This window comes from Chamaea fasciata, unplaced genomic scaffold, assembly GCF_029207755.1.
Source record: "Chamaea fasciata isolate MVZ Bird 193981 ecotype frontalis unplaced genomic scaffold, bChaFas1.0.hap1 SCAF_274, whole genome shotgun sequence".
NCBI lineage: Eukaryota > Metazoa > Chordata > Aves > Passeriformes > Sylviidae > Chamaea > Chamaea fasciata.
Window position 1 is genome coordinate 97,854 of NW_027094359.1, and position 15,454 is coordinate 113,307.

General features: G+C 59.0%; 1 long non-coding RNA gene across 1 annotated transcript; it reads right to left on the reverse strand.

The window, feature by feature from the left end:
• Positions 1–406: 406 nt before the first annotated feature.
• On the reverse strand, positions 407–1,695 carry LOC136305083 (uncharacterized). Its single transcript, XR_010725013.1, has 3 exons — positions 1,446–1,695; positions 1,222–1,350; positions 407–755 (listed from the first exon to the last, which is right to left on the reverse strand). It is a non-coding gene; the product is annotated as an uncharacterized lncRNA (long non-coding RNA).
• Between the last annotated feature and the right edge of the window lie 13,759 nt (positions 1,696–15,454).

Genomic DNA, 15,454 nt, shown 5'->3' on the forward strand with positions numbered 1-15,454 from the left:
CAGACACCAACCTCAGGAGCTCAGGGTCTTTGGCGACAGCTCAGAGCAGCCAAGAACCTCCCAAGGAGAAGCTCAGCAATGCTCCCCAGCACTGCTACCCAAGGTGACCTACAGGGACTGAGATCCAGCACCAGGGACCCTGAGCCTCACCCCCAGCAGCTGGGAATCCCCTGTCACAACCCAGCCCTGGAGAGCCCCCCCAGAACTGGCAATTCCCGCGGGTGCGTCCGCCCGCAGGCCAAGAGGCTCCGGCTGTGCCGGGACAGGGCCCAGGTCGGGCAAATGCTGCAATAAACAGGCGCACACAACTCCCACAGCGGGAACAGCTGGGCTCAGCCTCCTCCGGCGTCGCCCCAAAGCCTGGCCAGGGCTTCAGGAGCAATGCAGGAGCTGCCTTTGGCCCCGCTCCTCCCAACAAGGCCACAGGACTCATCTCAGGGCCCTGTCCGGCCTCTGAACACAGAAAGGTCAAGCCATGTTTCACTAATGAGCACGGACCTAGCCCAGAACACTAATGATCCTGGCTACCGCACTGCCGACAGGATACAAACACAACATCTGGGTTGAAGGCTCACCCAGAGGTCAGCTTTGCCTCAAGACTCTGCTTCAGGCCTCAGGCCTTCAGGAAGTCCCAAGCTGCTTGAACCTCTGCGCAAAGCCTGCTCCCATCTCCTGTGGAACCTCACAGATCAGGCAGCACTTCCTCGGCCCACTCCTGAGGCTATTTAGCCTGCCAGCAAAGAGCAGGGGCTGACCTGGGAATGACAGAAGGCAGGGAGGGGAAAGGACCCTTTTGCTTCCATCCAGAAAGCCAAAGGCCATCAAAAAAACCCTCTGGTGAACACCTGAGCAGCACCAGGAGATGAAAGGCCTGGCACTCCTGACTCCCAGAGCTCCCAGCGCTGCCTTGCCCCTCACCTTCAGCCCTCGTCTTGGACAGCAAGGCAATCCCAGGGACAGAAATCCAGGCTCCTGCTGCTCCTGGACGGAGGCACCCAACAGCTCTGTGCTGGCTGAACATGGCAGCAAAATCAGGATGCTGCTCTTCCTTGGGCAAAACTCCAGCCACTAAAAAGCTGGAATGCAGGACAACCCTGCCTCTCCACCAGGGCACTTGGATCCAGCCCTACTGACACATGGACATTTGAGACAGGAATCCATAACCCTCCGTGAAATCACATCACAGCCTCCAGGTGTTTTCCTGTTCGTGTCCTCACTTACCTGGCATAGGCTTCTTCCAAGGCTTTGCAGACACTTTGCCTCTAGCCAAAAAGATTAACATCGCCTTCTTTCCAGCTTTCAAGAAGTCACAGCAAGTCATCCTGGTCCCATGTTCCACATCAGATTCTCCTGTAAAAAGAAAGATATTTTTTCTGTTCAGATCATTTCTCAAGCTGTCAAGAAAAGCAGGATTCCACATGCACTCCCAGAAATTCTCTCAACACCATTTGCTGCTTCTCTCTCTGGCAGGGCACCAACAAGTCCTGGGACACTTCTTGTTCCCTGCTGGCCAGTGACCTTGAGCGATAAAAGAAGGCACCAGTATTGCTGCTAATTTTACAGCCACAGGCTTTGAACTTTCCACAAGTTAAAAGCAGAAGCAGACACTCCTCATCGGGCTCGAGTTCTCGCTTCCTGGCCCAGGAGACGCGCGGCCGCAGCTGCTCGAGCTTCTCTACCACTGCAGAGCGCGCCGAACACGGCAGGCGCACGGCAGGTGACGAACAAGCGACTTCTCCAATCCCGGCCCCGGAGAGGCGTGGCCGCCGCTCCTCGAGGTCCTCCGCCTCTGCACAGCGCTGCACGCACGGCAGGAGCACCGGAAGTGACGAAACAGCGAGGCCACGCTCCCCGGCCCGGGAGACGCGTGTCTGCCGCTCCTCGAGGATCTCAGCCGCCGCAAAGCACGCCGAGCAGGTAAGCGCACTGCAGATAATGAATAAGTGAAATCTTGCTTCCCAGCCCCGAAAATGCACTTTCGGTGCTGGAGGAGCTTCTCTGCTTGTGGGCAGCACGGAAACCGCGCCCAGCCGCTGTTCGCAGCCAGCCTGCAGCATACCGCCGGAGAGTGCACTAGGCGCGGCCAAACGGCGTTTGCTCGCTTCCCAGGCTAGGAGAAGCACTTTCCGTGCTGCAAACAGCTTCTCTGCCTGTGGAGAGCTCGGAAACAGCGTTTAACGCTGTTCCAAGCCTGCCTGCGAGCGAGGCGCCGGAGAGTGCACTAGGCGCGGCTAAACGGCGTTTGCTCGCTTCCCAGGCTAGGAGAAGCACTTGCCGTGCTGCAAACAGCTTCTCTGCCTGTGGAGAGCTCGGAAACAGCGTTTGACGCTGTTCCAAGCCGGCCTGCGAGCGAAGCGCCGGAGAGTGCACTAGGCGCGGCCAAACGGCGTTTGCTCGCTTCCCAGGCTAGGAGAAGCACTTGCCGTGCTGCAAACAGCTTCACTGCCTGTGGAGAGCTCGGACACAGCGTTTGACGCTGTTCCAAGCCTGCCTGCGAGCGAACCGCCGGAGAGTGCACTCGGCGCGGCCAAACGGCGTTTGCTCGCTTCCCAGGCTAGGAGAAGCACTTGCCGTGCTGCAAACAGCTTCTCTGCTTGTGGGGAGCTCGGAAACAGCGTTTGACGCTGTTCCAAGCCTGCCTGCAAGCGAACCGGCGGAGAGTGCACTAGACGCGGCCAAACGGCGTTTTCCTCGCTTCCCAGGCTAGGAGAAGCGTTTTCCGTGCTGCAAACAGCTTCTCTGCTTGTGGGGAGCTCGGAAACAGCGTTTGACGCTGTTCCAAGCCTACCTGCAAGCGAACCGGCGGAGAGTGCACTAGACGCGGCCAAACGGCGTTTTCTCGCTTCCCAGGCTAGGAGAAGCGTTTTCCGTGCTGCAAACAGCTTCTCTGCTTGTGGGGAGCTCGGGAACAGCGTTTGACGCTGTTCCAAGCCTGCCTGCAAGCGAACCGCCGGAGAGTGCACTAGACGCGGCCAAACGGCGTTTTCCTCGCTTCCCATGCTAGGAGAAGCGTTTTCCGTGCTGCAAACAGCTTCTCTGTTTTTGGGGAGCTCGGAAACAGCGTTTGATGCTGTTCCAAGCCTGCCTGCAAGCGAACCGGCGGAGAGTGCACTAGACGCGGCCAAACGGCGTTTTCCTCGCTTCCCAGGCTAGGAGAAGCGTTTTCCGTGCTGCAAACAGCTTCTCTGCTTGTGGGGAGCTCGGAAACAGCGTTTAACGCTGTTCCAAGCCTGCCTGCGAGCGAACCGCCGGAGAGTGCACTCGGCGCGTCCAAACGGCGTTTGCTCGCTTCCCAGGCTAGGAGAAGCACTTGCCGTGCTGCAAACAGCTTCTCTGCCTGTGGAGAGCTCGGAAAGAGCGTTTGACGCTGTTCCAGGCCGACCTGCGAGCGAACCGCCGGAGAGTGCACTAGGCGCGGCCAAACGGCGTTTGCTCGCTTCCCAGGCTAGGAGAAGCACTTTCCGTGCTGCAAACAGCTTCTCTGCTTGTGGAGAGCTCGGTAACGGTGCCTAGCGCTGTTCCAAGCCTGCCAGCAAGCGAACCGCCGGAGAGTGCACTAGGCGCGGCGAAACGGCGTTTGCTCGCTTCCCAAGCTAGGAGAAGCACTTTCCATGCTGAAAACAGCTTCTCTGCTTGTGGAGAGCTTGGAAACCGCGCCTCCCGCTGTTTGCAGCCAACCTGCGGCGTACTGCCGGAGAAAGCACGAGGCGCGGCCAAAAGGCGTTTTCTCGCTTCCCAGGCTAAGAGAAGCCCCTTTCCGTTCTGCAAACAGCTTCTCTGCTTGTGGAGAGCTCGGAAACCGCGCCTAGCCGCTGTTCGCAGCCAGCCAGCAGCATGCAGCCTCTGAGAGGACTAGGTGCGGCCAAAAGGCGCTTTCTCGCTTCCCAGGCTAAGAGAAGCACTTTCCGTGCTGCAAACAGCTTCTCTGCTTGTGGTGAGCTCGGAAACAGCGTTTAACCGCTGTTCCAAGCCTGCCAGCAAGCGAACCGCCGGAGAGTGCACTAGGCGCGGCCAAACGGCGTTTGCTCGCTTCCCAGGCTAGGAGAAGCACTTTCCATGCTGCAAACAGCTTCTCTGCTTGTGGAGAGCTTGGAAACCGCGCCTACCGCTGTTCGCAGCCAACCTGCGGCGTACTGCCGGAGAAAGCACGAGGCGCGGCTAAAAGGCGTTTTCTCGCTTCCCAGGCTAAGAGAAGCCCTTTCCGTTCTGCAAACAGCTTCTCTGCTTGTGGAGAGCTCGGAAACCGCGCCTAGCCGCTGTTCGCAGCCAGCCAGCAGCATGCACCCTCTGAGAGTACTAGGCGCGGCCAAAAGGCGCTTTCTCGCTTCCCAGGCTAAGAGAAGCACTTTCCGTGCTGCAAACAGCTTCTCTGCTTGTGGTGAGCTCGGAAACAGCGTTTAACGCTGTTCCAAGCCTGCCAGCAAGCGAACCGCCGGAGAGTGCACTAGGCGCGGCCAAACGGCGTTTTCCCTCGCTTCCCAGGCTAGGAGAAGCGTTTTCCGTGCTGCAAACAGCTTCTCTGCTTGTGGGGAGCTCGGAAACAGCGTTTGACGCTGTTCCAAGCCTGCCTGCAAGCGAACCGGCGGAGAGTGCACTAGACGCGGCCAAACGGCGTTTTCTCGCTTCCCAGGCTAGGAGAAGCGTTTTCCGTGCTGCAAACAGCTTCTCTGCTTGTGGGGAGCTCGGAAACAGCGTTTAACGCTGTTCCAAGCCTGCCTGCAAGCGAACCGGCGGAGAGTGCACTAGACGCGGCCAAACGGCGTTTTCTCGCTTCCCAGGCTAGGAGAAGGGTTTTCCGTGCTGCAAACAGCTTCTCTGCTTGTGGGGAGCTCGGAAACAGCGTTTGACGCTGTTCCAAGCCTGCCTGCAAGCGAACCGGCGGAGAGTGCACTAGACGCGGCTAAACGGCGTTTTCCTCGCTTCCCAGGCTAGGAGAAGCGTTTTCCGTGCTGCAAACAGCTTCTCTGCTTGTGGGGAGCTCGGAAACAGCGTTTGACGCTGTTCCAAGCCTGCCTGCAAGCGAACCGGCGGAGAGTGCACTAGACGCGGCCAAACGGCGTTTTCCTCGCTTCCCAGGCTAGGAGAAGCGTTTTCCGTGCTGCAAACAGCTTCTCTGCTTGTGGGGAGCTCGGAAACAGCGTTTGACGCTGTTCCAAGCCTGCCTGCAAGCGAAACCCGGCGGAGAGTGCACTAGACGCGGCCAAACGGCGTTTCTCTCGCTTCCCAGGCTAGGAGAAGCGTTTTCCGTGCTGCAAACAGCTTCTCTGCTTGTGGGGAGCTCGGAAACAGCGTTTGACGCTGTTCCAAGCCTGCCTGCAAGCGAACCGGCGGAGAGTGCACTAGACGCGGCCAAACGGCGTTTTCCTCGCTTCCCAGGCTAGGAGAAGCGTTTTCCGTGCTGCAAACAGCTTCTCTGCTTGTGGGGAGCTCGGAAACAGCGTTTGACGCTGTTCCAAGCCTACCTGCAAGCGAACCGGCGGAGAGTGCACTAGACGCGGCCAAACGGCGTTTTCCTCGCTTCCCAGGCTAGGAGAAGCGTTTTCCGTGCTGCAAACAGCTTCTCTGCTTGTGGGGAGCTCGGGAACAGCGTTTGACGCTGTTCCAAGCCTGCCTGCAAGCGAACCGCCGGAGAGTGCACTAGACGCGGCCAAACGGCGTTTTCTCGCTTCCCATGCTAGGAGAAGCGTTTTCCGTGCTGCAAACAGCTTCTCTGTTTTTGGGGAGCTCGGAAACAGCGTTTGATGCTGTTCCAAGCCTGCCTGCAAGCGAACCGGCGGAGAGTGCACTAGACGCGGCCAAACGGCGTTTTCTCGCTTCCCAGGCTAGGAGAAGCGTTTTCCGTGCTGCAAACAGCTTCTCTGCTTGTGGGGAGCTCGGAAACAGCGTTTAACGCTGTTCCAAGCCTGCCTGCGAGCGAAACCGCCGGAGAGTGCACTCGGCGCGTCCAAACGGCGTTTGCTCGCTTCCCAGGCTAGGAGAAGCACTTGCCGTGCTGCAAACAGCTTCTCTGCCTGTGGAGAGCTCGGAAAGAGCGTTTGACGCTGTTCCAGGCCGACCTGCGAGCGAACCGCCGGAGAGTGCACTAGGCGCGGCCAAACGGCGTTTGCTCGCTTCCCAGGCTAGGAGAAGCACTTTCCGTGCTGCAAACAGCTTCTCTGCTTGTGGAGAGCTCGGTAACGGTGCCTAGCGCTGTTCCAAGCCTGCCAGCAAGCGAACCGCCGGAGAGTGCACTAGGCGCGGCGAAACGGCGTTTGCTCGCTTCCCAAGCTAGGAGAAGCACTTTCCATGCTGAAAACAGCTTCTCTGCTTGTGGAGAGCTTGGAAACCGCGCCTCCCGCTGTTTGCAGCCAACCTGCGGCGTACTGCCGGAGAAAGCACGAGGCGCGGCCAAAAGGCGTTTTCTCGCTTCCCAGGCTAAGAGAAGCCCTTTCCGTTCTGCAAACAGCTTCTCTGCTTGTGGAGAGCTCGGAAACCGCGCCTAGCCGCTGTTCGCAGCCAGCCAGCAGCATGCAGCCTCTGAGAGGACTAGGTGCGGCCAAAAGGCGCTTTCTCGCTTCCCAGGCAAAGAGAAGCACTTTCCGTGTTGCAAACAGCTTCTCTGCTTGTGGAGAGCTCGGAAACAGCGTTTGACGCTGTTCCAAGCCTGCCTGCAAGCGAACCGGCGGAGAGTGCACTAGACGCGGCCAAACGGCGTTTTCCTCGCTTCCCAGGCTAGGAGAAGCACTTGCCGTGCTGCAAACAGCTTCTCTGCTTGTGGGGAGCTCGGAAACAGCGTTTGACGCTGTTCCAAGCCTACCTGCAAGCGAACCGGCGGAGAGTGCACTAGACGCGGCCAAACGGCGTTTTCCCTCGCTTCCCAGGCTAGGAGAAGCGTTTTCCGTGCTGCAAACAGCTTCTCTGCTTGTGGGGAGCTCGGAAACAGCGTTTGACGCTGTTCCAAGCCTGCCTGCAAGCGAACCGGCGGAGAGTGCACTAGACGCGGCCAAACGGCGTTTTCCTCGCTTCCCAGGCTCGGAGAAGCGTTTTCCGTGCTGCAAACAGCTTCTCTGCTTGTGGGGAGCTCGGGAACAGCGTTTGACGCTGTTCCAAGCCTGCCTGCAAGCGAGACGGCGGAGAGTGCACTAGACGCGGCCAAACGGCGTTTTCCTCGCTTCCCAGGCTAGGAGAAGCGTTTTCCGTGCTGCAAACAGCTTCTCTGCTTGTGGGGAGCTCGGAAACAGCGTTTGACGCTGTTCCAAGCCTGCCTGCAAGCGAACCGGCGGAGAGTGCACTAGACGCGGCCAAACGGCGTTTTCTCGCTTCCCAGGCTAGGAGAAGCGTTTTCCGTGCTGCAAACAGCTTCTCTGCTTGTGGGGAGCTCGGGAACCGCGTTTGACGCTGTTCCAAGCCTGCCTGCAAGCGAAGCGGCGGAGAGTGCACTAGACGCGGCCAAACGGCGTTTTCTCGCTTCCCAGGCTAGGAGAAGCGTTTTCCGTGCTGCAAACAGCTTCTCTGCCTGTGGAGAGCTCGGAAACAGCGTTTGACGCTGTTCCAAGCCTGCCTGCGAGCGAACCGCCGGAGAGTGCACTAGGCGCGGCCAAACGGCGTTTGCTCGCTTCCCAGGCTAGGAGAAGCACATTCCGTGCTGCAAACAGCTTCTCTGCTTGTGGAGAGCTCGGTAACGGTGCCTAGCGCTGTTCCAAGCCTGCCTGCAAGCGAACCGCCGGAGAGTGCACTCGGCGCGGCCAAACGGCGTTTTCTCGCTTCCCAGGCTAGGAGAAGCACTTGCCGTGCTGCAAACAGCTTCTCTGCCTGTGGAGAGCTCGGAAACAGCGTTTAACGCTGTTCCGAGCCTGCCTGCAAGCGAACCGCCTGAGAGTGCACTAGGCGCGGCCAAACGGCGTTTGCTCGCTTCCCAGGCTAGGAGAAGCACTTTCCATGCTGCAAACAGCTTCTCTGCTTGTGGAGAGCTTGGAAACCGCGCCTACCGCTGTTCGCAGCCAACCTGCGGCGTACTGCCGGAGAAAGCACGAGGCGCGGCCAAAAGGCGTTTTCCCTCGCTTCCCAGGCTAAGAGAAGCCCTTTCCGTTCTGCAAACAGCTTCTCTGCTTGTGGAGAGCTCGGAAACCGCGCCTAGCCGCTGTTCGCAGCCAGCCAGCAGCATGCACCCTCTGAGAGTACTAGGCGCGGCCAAAAGGCGCTTTCTCGCTTCCCAGGCTAAGAGAAGCACTTTCCGTGCTGCAAACAGCTTCTCTGCTTGTGGGGAGCTCGGAAACAGCGTTTGACGCTGTTCCAAGCCTGCCTGCAAGCGAACCGGCGGAGAGTGCACTAGACGCGGCTAAACGGCGTTTTCTCGCTTCCCAGGCTAGGAGAAGCGTTTTCCGTGCTGCAAACAGCTTCTCTGCTTGTGGGAGCTCGGGAACAGCGTTTGACGCTGTTCCAAGCCTGCCTGCAAGCGAACCGGCGGAGAGTGCACTAGACGCGGCCAAACGGCGTTTTCTCGCTTCCCAGGCTAGGAGAAGCGTTTTCCGTGCTGCAAACAGCTTCTCTGCTTGTGGGGAGCTCGGAAACAGCGTTTGACGCTGTTCCAAGCCTGCCTGCAAGCGAACCGGCGGAGAGTGCACTAGACGCGGCCAAACGGCGTTTTCCTCGCTTCCCAGGCTAGGAGAAGCGTTTTCCGTGCTGCAAACAGCTTCTCTGCTTGTGGGGAGCTCGGAAACAGCGTTTAAACGCTGTTCCAAGCCTGCCTGCGAGCGAACCGCCGGAGAGTGCACTCGGCGGGGCCAAACGGCGTTTTCCTCGCTTCCCAGGCTAGGAGAAGCACTTGCCGTGCTGCAAACAGCTTCTCTGCCTGTGGAGAGCTCGGAAACAGCGTTTAACGCTGTTCCAAGCCTGCCTGCAAGCGAACCGCCTGAGAGTGCACTAGGCGCGGCCAAACGGCGTTTGCTCGCTTCCCAGGCTAGGAGAAGCACTTTCCATGCTGCAAACAGCTTCTCTGCTTGTGGAGAGCTTGGAAACCGCGCCTACCGCTGTTCGCAGCCAACCTGCGGCGTACTGCCGGAGAAAGCACGAGGCGCGGCCAAAAGGCGTTTTCTCGCTTCCCAGGCTAAGAGAAGCCCTTTCCGTTCTGCAAACAGCTTCTCTGCTTGTGGAGAGCTCGGAAACCGCGCCTAGCCGCTGTTCGCAGCCAGCCAGCAGCATGCCACCCTCTGAGAGTAATAGGCGCGGCCAAAAGGCGCTTTCTCGCTTCCCAGGCTAAGAGAAGCACTTTCCGTGCTGCAAACAGATTCTCTGCTTGTGGTGAGCTCGGAAACAGCGTTTAACGCTGTTCCAAGCCTGCCAGCAAGCGAACCGCCGGAGAGTGCACTAGGCGCGGCCAAACGGCGTTTTCTCGCTTCCCAGGCTAGGAGAAGCGTTTTCCGTGCTGCAAACAGCTTCTCTGCTTGTGGGAGCTCGGAAACAGCGTTTGACGCTGTTCCAAGCCTGCCTGCAAGCGAACCGGCGGAGAGTGCACTAGACGCGGCCAAACGGCGTTTTCTCGCTTCCCAGGCTAGGAGAAGCGTTTTCCGTGCTGCAAACAGCTTCTCTGCTTGTGGGGAGCTCGGAAACAGCGTTTAACGCTGTTTCAAGCCTGCCTGCAAGCGAACCGGCGGAGAGTGCACTAGACGCGGCCAAACGGCGTTTTCTCGCTTCCCAGGCTAGGAGAAGCACTTGCCGTGCTGCAAACAGCTTCTCTGCTTGTGGGGAGCTCGGAAACAGCGTTTGACGCTGTTCCAAGCCTGCCTGCAAGCGAACCGGCGGAGAGTGCACTAGACGCGGCTAAACGGCGTTTTCTCGCTTCCCAGGCTAGGAGAAGCGTTTTTCCGTGCTGCAAACAGCTTCTCTGCTTGTGGGGAGCTCGGAAACAGCGTTTGACGCTGTTCCAAGCCTGGCTGCAAGCGAACCGCCGGAGAGTGCACTAGGCGCGGCGAAACGGCGTTTGCTCGCTTCCCAAGCTAGGAGAAGCACTTTCCATGCTGCAAACAGCTTCTCTGCTTGTGGAGAGCTTGGAAACCGCGCCTCCCGCTGTTCGCAGCCAACCTGCGGCGTACTGCCGGAGAAAGCACGAGGCGCGGCCAAAAGGCGTTTTCCTCGCTTCCCAGGCTAAGAGAAGCCCTTTCCGTTCTGCAAACAGCTTCTCTGCTTGTGGAGAGCTCGGAAACCGCGCCTAGCCGCTGTTCGCAGCCAGCCAGCAGCATGCAGCCTCTGAGAGGACTAGGTGCGGCCAAAAGGCGCTTTCTCGCTTCCCAGGCAAAGAGAAGCACTTTCCGTGTTGCAAACAGCTTCTCTGCTTGTGGAGAGCTCGGAAACAGCGTTTAACGCTGTTCCAAGCCTGCCTGGAAGCGAACCGCCGGTGAGTGCACTAGGCACGGCCAAACGGCGTTTTCTCGCTTCCCAGGCTAGGAGAAGCGTTTTCCGTGCTGCAAACAGCTTCTCTGCCTGTGGAGAGCTCGGAAACAGCGTTTGACGCTGTTCCAAGCCTGCCTGCGAGCGAACCGCCGGAGAGTGCACTAGGCGCGGCCAAACGGCGTTTTTCTCGCTTCCCAGGCTAGGAGAAGCACATTCCGTGCTGCAAACAGCTTCTCTGCTTGTGGAGAGCTCGGTAACGGTGCCTAGCGCTGTTCCAAGCCTGCCTGCAAGCGAACCGCCGGAGAGTGCACTCGGCGCGGCCAAACGGCGTTTTCTCCGCTTCCCAGGCTAGGAGAAGCACTTGCCGTGCTGCAAACAGCTTCTCTGCCTGTGGAGAGCTCGGAAACAGCGTTTAACGCTGTTCCGAGCCTGCCTGCAAGCGAACCTCCTGAGAGTGCACTAGGCGCGGCCAAACGGCGTTTGCTCGCTTCCCAGGCTAGGAGAAGCACTTTCCATGCTGCAAACAGCTTCTCTGCTTGTGGAGAGCTTGGAAACCGCGCCTACCGCTGTTCGCAGCCAACCTGCGGCGTACTGCCGGAGAAAGCACGAGGCGCGGCCAAAAGGCGTTTTCCCTCGGCTTCCCAGGCTAAGAGAAGCCCTTTCCGTTCTGCAAACAGCTTCTCTGCTTGTGGAGAGCTCGGAAACCGCGCCTAGCCGCTGTTCGCAGCCAGCCAGCAGCATGCACCCTCTGAGAGTACTAGGCGCGGCCAAAAGGCGCTTTCTCGCTTCCCAGGCTAAGAGAAGCACTTTCCGTGCTGCAAACAGCTTCTCTGCTTGTGGTGAGCTCGGAAACAGCGTTTAACGCTGTTCCAAGCCTGCCAGCAAGCGAACTGCCGGAGAGTGCACTAGGCGCGGCCAAACGGCGTTTTCTCGCTTCCCAGGCTAGGAGGAGCACTTTCCGTGCTGCAAACAGCTTCTCTGCTTGTGGGGAGCTCGGAAACAGCGTTTGACGCTGTTCCAAGCCTGCCTGCAAGCGAACCGGCGGAGAGTGCACTAGACGCGGCCAAACGGCGTTTTCTCGCTTCCCAGGCTAGGAGAAGCGTTTTCCGTGCTGCAAACAGCTTCTCTGCTTGTGGGGAGCTCGGAAACAGCGTTTGACGCTGTTCCAAGCCTGCCTGCAAGCGAACCGGCGGAGAGTGCACTAGACGCGGCTAAACGGCGTTTTCCTCGCTTCCCAGGCTAGGAGAAGCGTTTTCCGTGCTGCAAACAGCTTCTCTGCTTGTGGGGAGCTCGGAAACAGCGTTTGACACTGTTCCAAGCCTGCCTGCAAGCGAACCGGCGGAGAGTGCACTAGACGCGGCCAAACGGCGTTTTCTCGCTTCCCAGGCTAGGAGAAGCGTTTTCCGTGCTGCAAACAGCTTCTCTGCTTGTGGGGAGCTCGGAAACAGCGTTTGACGCTGTTCCAAGCCTGCCTGCAAGCGAACCGGCGGAGAGTGCACTAGACGCGGCCAAACGGCGTTTTCTCGCTTCCCAGGCTAGGAGAAGCGTTTTCCGTGCTGCAAACAGCTTCTCTGCTTGTGGGGAGCTCGGAAACAGCGTTTAAACGCTGTTCCAAGCCTGCCTGCGAGCGAACCGCCGGAGAGTGCACTCGGCGCGGCCAAACGGCGTTTTCTCGCTTCCCAGGCTAGGAGAAGCACTTGCCGTGCTGCAAACAGCTTCTCTGCCTGTGGAGAGCGCGGAAACAGCGTTTAACGCTGTTCCGAGCCTGCCTGCAAGCGAACCGCCTGAGAGTGCACTAGGCGCGGCCAAACGGCGTTTGCTCGCTTCCCAGGCTAGGAGAAGCACTTTCCATGCTGCAAACAGCTTCTCTGCTTGTGGAGAGCTTGGAAACCGCGCCTACCGCTGTTCGCAGCCAACCTGCGGCGTACTGCCGGAGAAAGCACGAGGCGCGGCCAAAAGGCGTTTTCTCGCTTCCCAGGCTAAGAGAAGCCCTTTCCGTGCTGCAAACAGCTTCTCTGCTTGTGGGGAGCTCGGAAACAGCGTTTGACGCTGTTCCAAGCCTGCTGCAAGCGAACCGGCGGAGAGTGCACTAGACGCGGCCAAACGGCGTTTTCCTCGCTTCCCCAGGCTAGGAGAAGCGTTTTTCCGTGCTGCAAACAGCTTCTCTGCTTGTGGGGAGCTCGGAAACACAGCGTTTGACGCTGTTCCAAGCCTGCCTGCAAGCGAACCGGCGGAGAGTGCACTAGACGCGGCTAAACGGCGTTTTCCTCGCTTCCCAGGCTAGGAGAAGCGTTTTCCGTGCTGCAAACAGCTTCTCTGCTTGTGGGGAGCTCGGGAACAGCGTTTGACGCTGTTCCGAGCCTGCCTGCAAGCGAACCGCCTGAGAGTGCACTAGGCGCGGCCAAACGGCGTTTGCTCGCTTCCCAGGCTAGGAGAAGCACTTTCCATGCTGCAAACAGCTTCTCTGCTTGTGGAGAGCTTGGAAACCGCGCCTACCGCTGTTCGCAGCCAACCTGCGGCGTACTGCCGGAGAAAGCACGAGGCGCGGCCAAAAGGCGTTTTCTCGCTTCCCAGGCTAAGAGAAGCCCTTTCCGTTCTGCAAACAGCTTCTCTGCTTGTGGAGAGCTCGGAAACCGCGCCTAGCCGCTGTTCGCAGCCAGCCAGCAGCATGCACCCTCTGAGAGTACTAGGCGCGGCCAAAAGGCGCTTTCTCGCTTCCCAGGCTAAGAGAAGCACTTTCCGTGCTGCAAACAGCTTCTCTGCTTGTGGTGAGCTCGGAAACAGCGTTTAACGCTGTTCCAAGCCTGCCAGCAAGCGAACCGCCGGAGAGTGCACTAGGCGCGGCCAAACGGCGTTTGCTCGCTTCCCAGGCTAGGAGAAGCACTTTCCATGCTGCAAACAGCTTCTCTGCTTGTGGAGAGCTTGGAAACCGCGCCTACCGCTGTTCGCAGCCAACCTGCGGCGTACTGCCGGAGAAAGCACGAGGCGCGGCTAAAAGGCGTTTTCCTCGCTTCCCAGGCTAAGAGAAGCCCTTTCCGTTCTGCAAACAGCTTCTCTGCTTGTGGAGAGCTCGGAAACCGCGCCTAGCCGCTGTTCGCAGCCAGCCAGCAGCATGCACCCTCTGAGAGTACTAGGCGCGGCCAAAAGGCGCTTTCTCGCTTCCCAGGCTAAGAGAAGCACTTTCCGTGCTGCAAACAGCTTCTCTGCTTGTGGTGAGCTCGGAAACAGCGTTTAACGCTGTTCCAAGCCTGCCAGCAAGCGAACCGCCGGAGAGTGCACTAGGCGCGGCCAAACGGCGTTTTCTCGCTTCCCAGGCTAGGAGAAGCGTTTTTCCGTGCTGCAAACAGCTTCTCTGCTTGTGGGGAGCTCGGAAACAGCGTTTGACGCTGTTCCAAGCCTGCCTGCAAGCGAACCGGCGGAGAGTGCACTAGACGCGGCCAAACGGCGTTTTTCTCGCTTCCCAGGCTAGGAGAAGCGTTTTCCGTGCTGCAAACAGCTTCTCTGCTTGTGGGGAGCTCGGAAACAGCGTTTAACGCTGTTCCAAGCCTGCCTGCAAGCGAACCGGCGGAGAGTGCACTAGACGCGGCCAAACGGCGTTTTCCTCGCTTCCCAGGCTAGGAGAAGGGTTTTCCGTGCTGCAAACAGCTTCTCTGCTTGTGGGGAGCTCGGAAACAGCGTTTGACGCTGTTCCAAGCCTGCCTGCAAGCGAACCGGCGGAGAGTGCACTAGACGCGGCTAAACGGCGTTTTCTCGCTTCCCAGGCTAGGAGAAGCGTTTTCCGTGCTGCAAACAGCTTCTCTGCTTGTGGGGAGCTCGGAAACAGCGTTTGACGCTGTTCCAAGCCTGCCTGCAAGCGAACCGGCGGAGAGTGCACTAGACGCGGCCAAACGGCGTTTTCCTCGCTTCCCAGGCTAGGAGAAGCGTTTTTCCGTGCTGCAAACAGCTTCTCTGCTTGTGGGGAGCTCGGAAACAGCGTTTGACGCTGTTCCAAGCCTGCCTGCAAGCGAACCGGCGGAGAGTGCACTAGACGCGGCCAAACGGCGTTTTCTCGCTTCCCAGGCTAGGAGAAGCGTTTTCCGTGCTGCAAACAGCTTCTCTGCTTGTGGGGAGCTCGGAAACAGCGTTTGACGCTGTTCCAAGCCTGCCTGCAAGCGAACCGGCGGAGAGTGCACTAGACGCGGCCAAACGGCGTTTTCCTCGCTTCCCAGGCTAGGAGAAGCGTTTTCCGTGCTGCAAACAGCTTCTCTGCTTGTGGGGAGCTCGGAAACAGCGTTTGACGCTGTTCCAAGCCTACCTGCAAGCGAACCGGCGGAGAGTGCACTAGACGCGGCCAAACGGCGTTTTCTCGCTTCCCAGGCTAGGAGAAGCGTTTTCCGTGCTGCAAACAGCTTCTCTGCTTGTGGGGAGCTCGGGAACAGCGTTTGACGCTGTTCCAAGCCTGCCTGCAAGCGAACCGCCGGAGAGTGCACTAGACGCGGCCAAACGGCGTTTTCCTCGCTTCCCATGCTAGGAGAAGCGTTTTCCGTGCTGCAAACAGCTTCTCTGTTTTTGGGGAGCTCGGAAACAGCGATTGATGCTGTTCCAAGCCTGCCTGCAAGCGAACCGGCGGAGAGTGCACTAGACGCGGCCAAACGGCGTTTTCTCGCTTCCCAGGCTAGGAGAAGCGTTTTCCGTGCTGCAAACAGCTTCTCTGCTTGTGGGGAGCTCGGAAACAGCGTTTAACGCTGTTCCAAGCCTGCCTGCGAGCGAACCGCCGGAGAGTGCACTCGGCGCGTCCAAACGGCGTTTGCTCGCTTCCCAGGCTAGGAGAAGCACTTGCCGTGCTGCAAACAGCTTCTCTGCCTGTGGAGAGCTCGGAAAGAGCGTTTGACGCTGTTCCAGGCCGACCTGCGAGCGAACCGCCGGAGAGTGCACTAGGCGCGGCCAAACGGCGTTTGCTCGCTTCCCAGGCTAGGAGAAGCACTTTCCGTGCTGCAAACAGCTTCTCTGCTTGTGGAGAGCTCGGTAACGGTGCCGAGCGCTGTTCCAAGCCTGGCTGCAAGCGAACCGCCGGAGAGTGCACTAGGCGCGGCGAAACGGCGTTTGC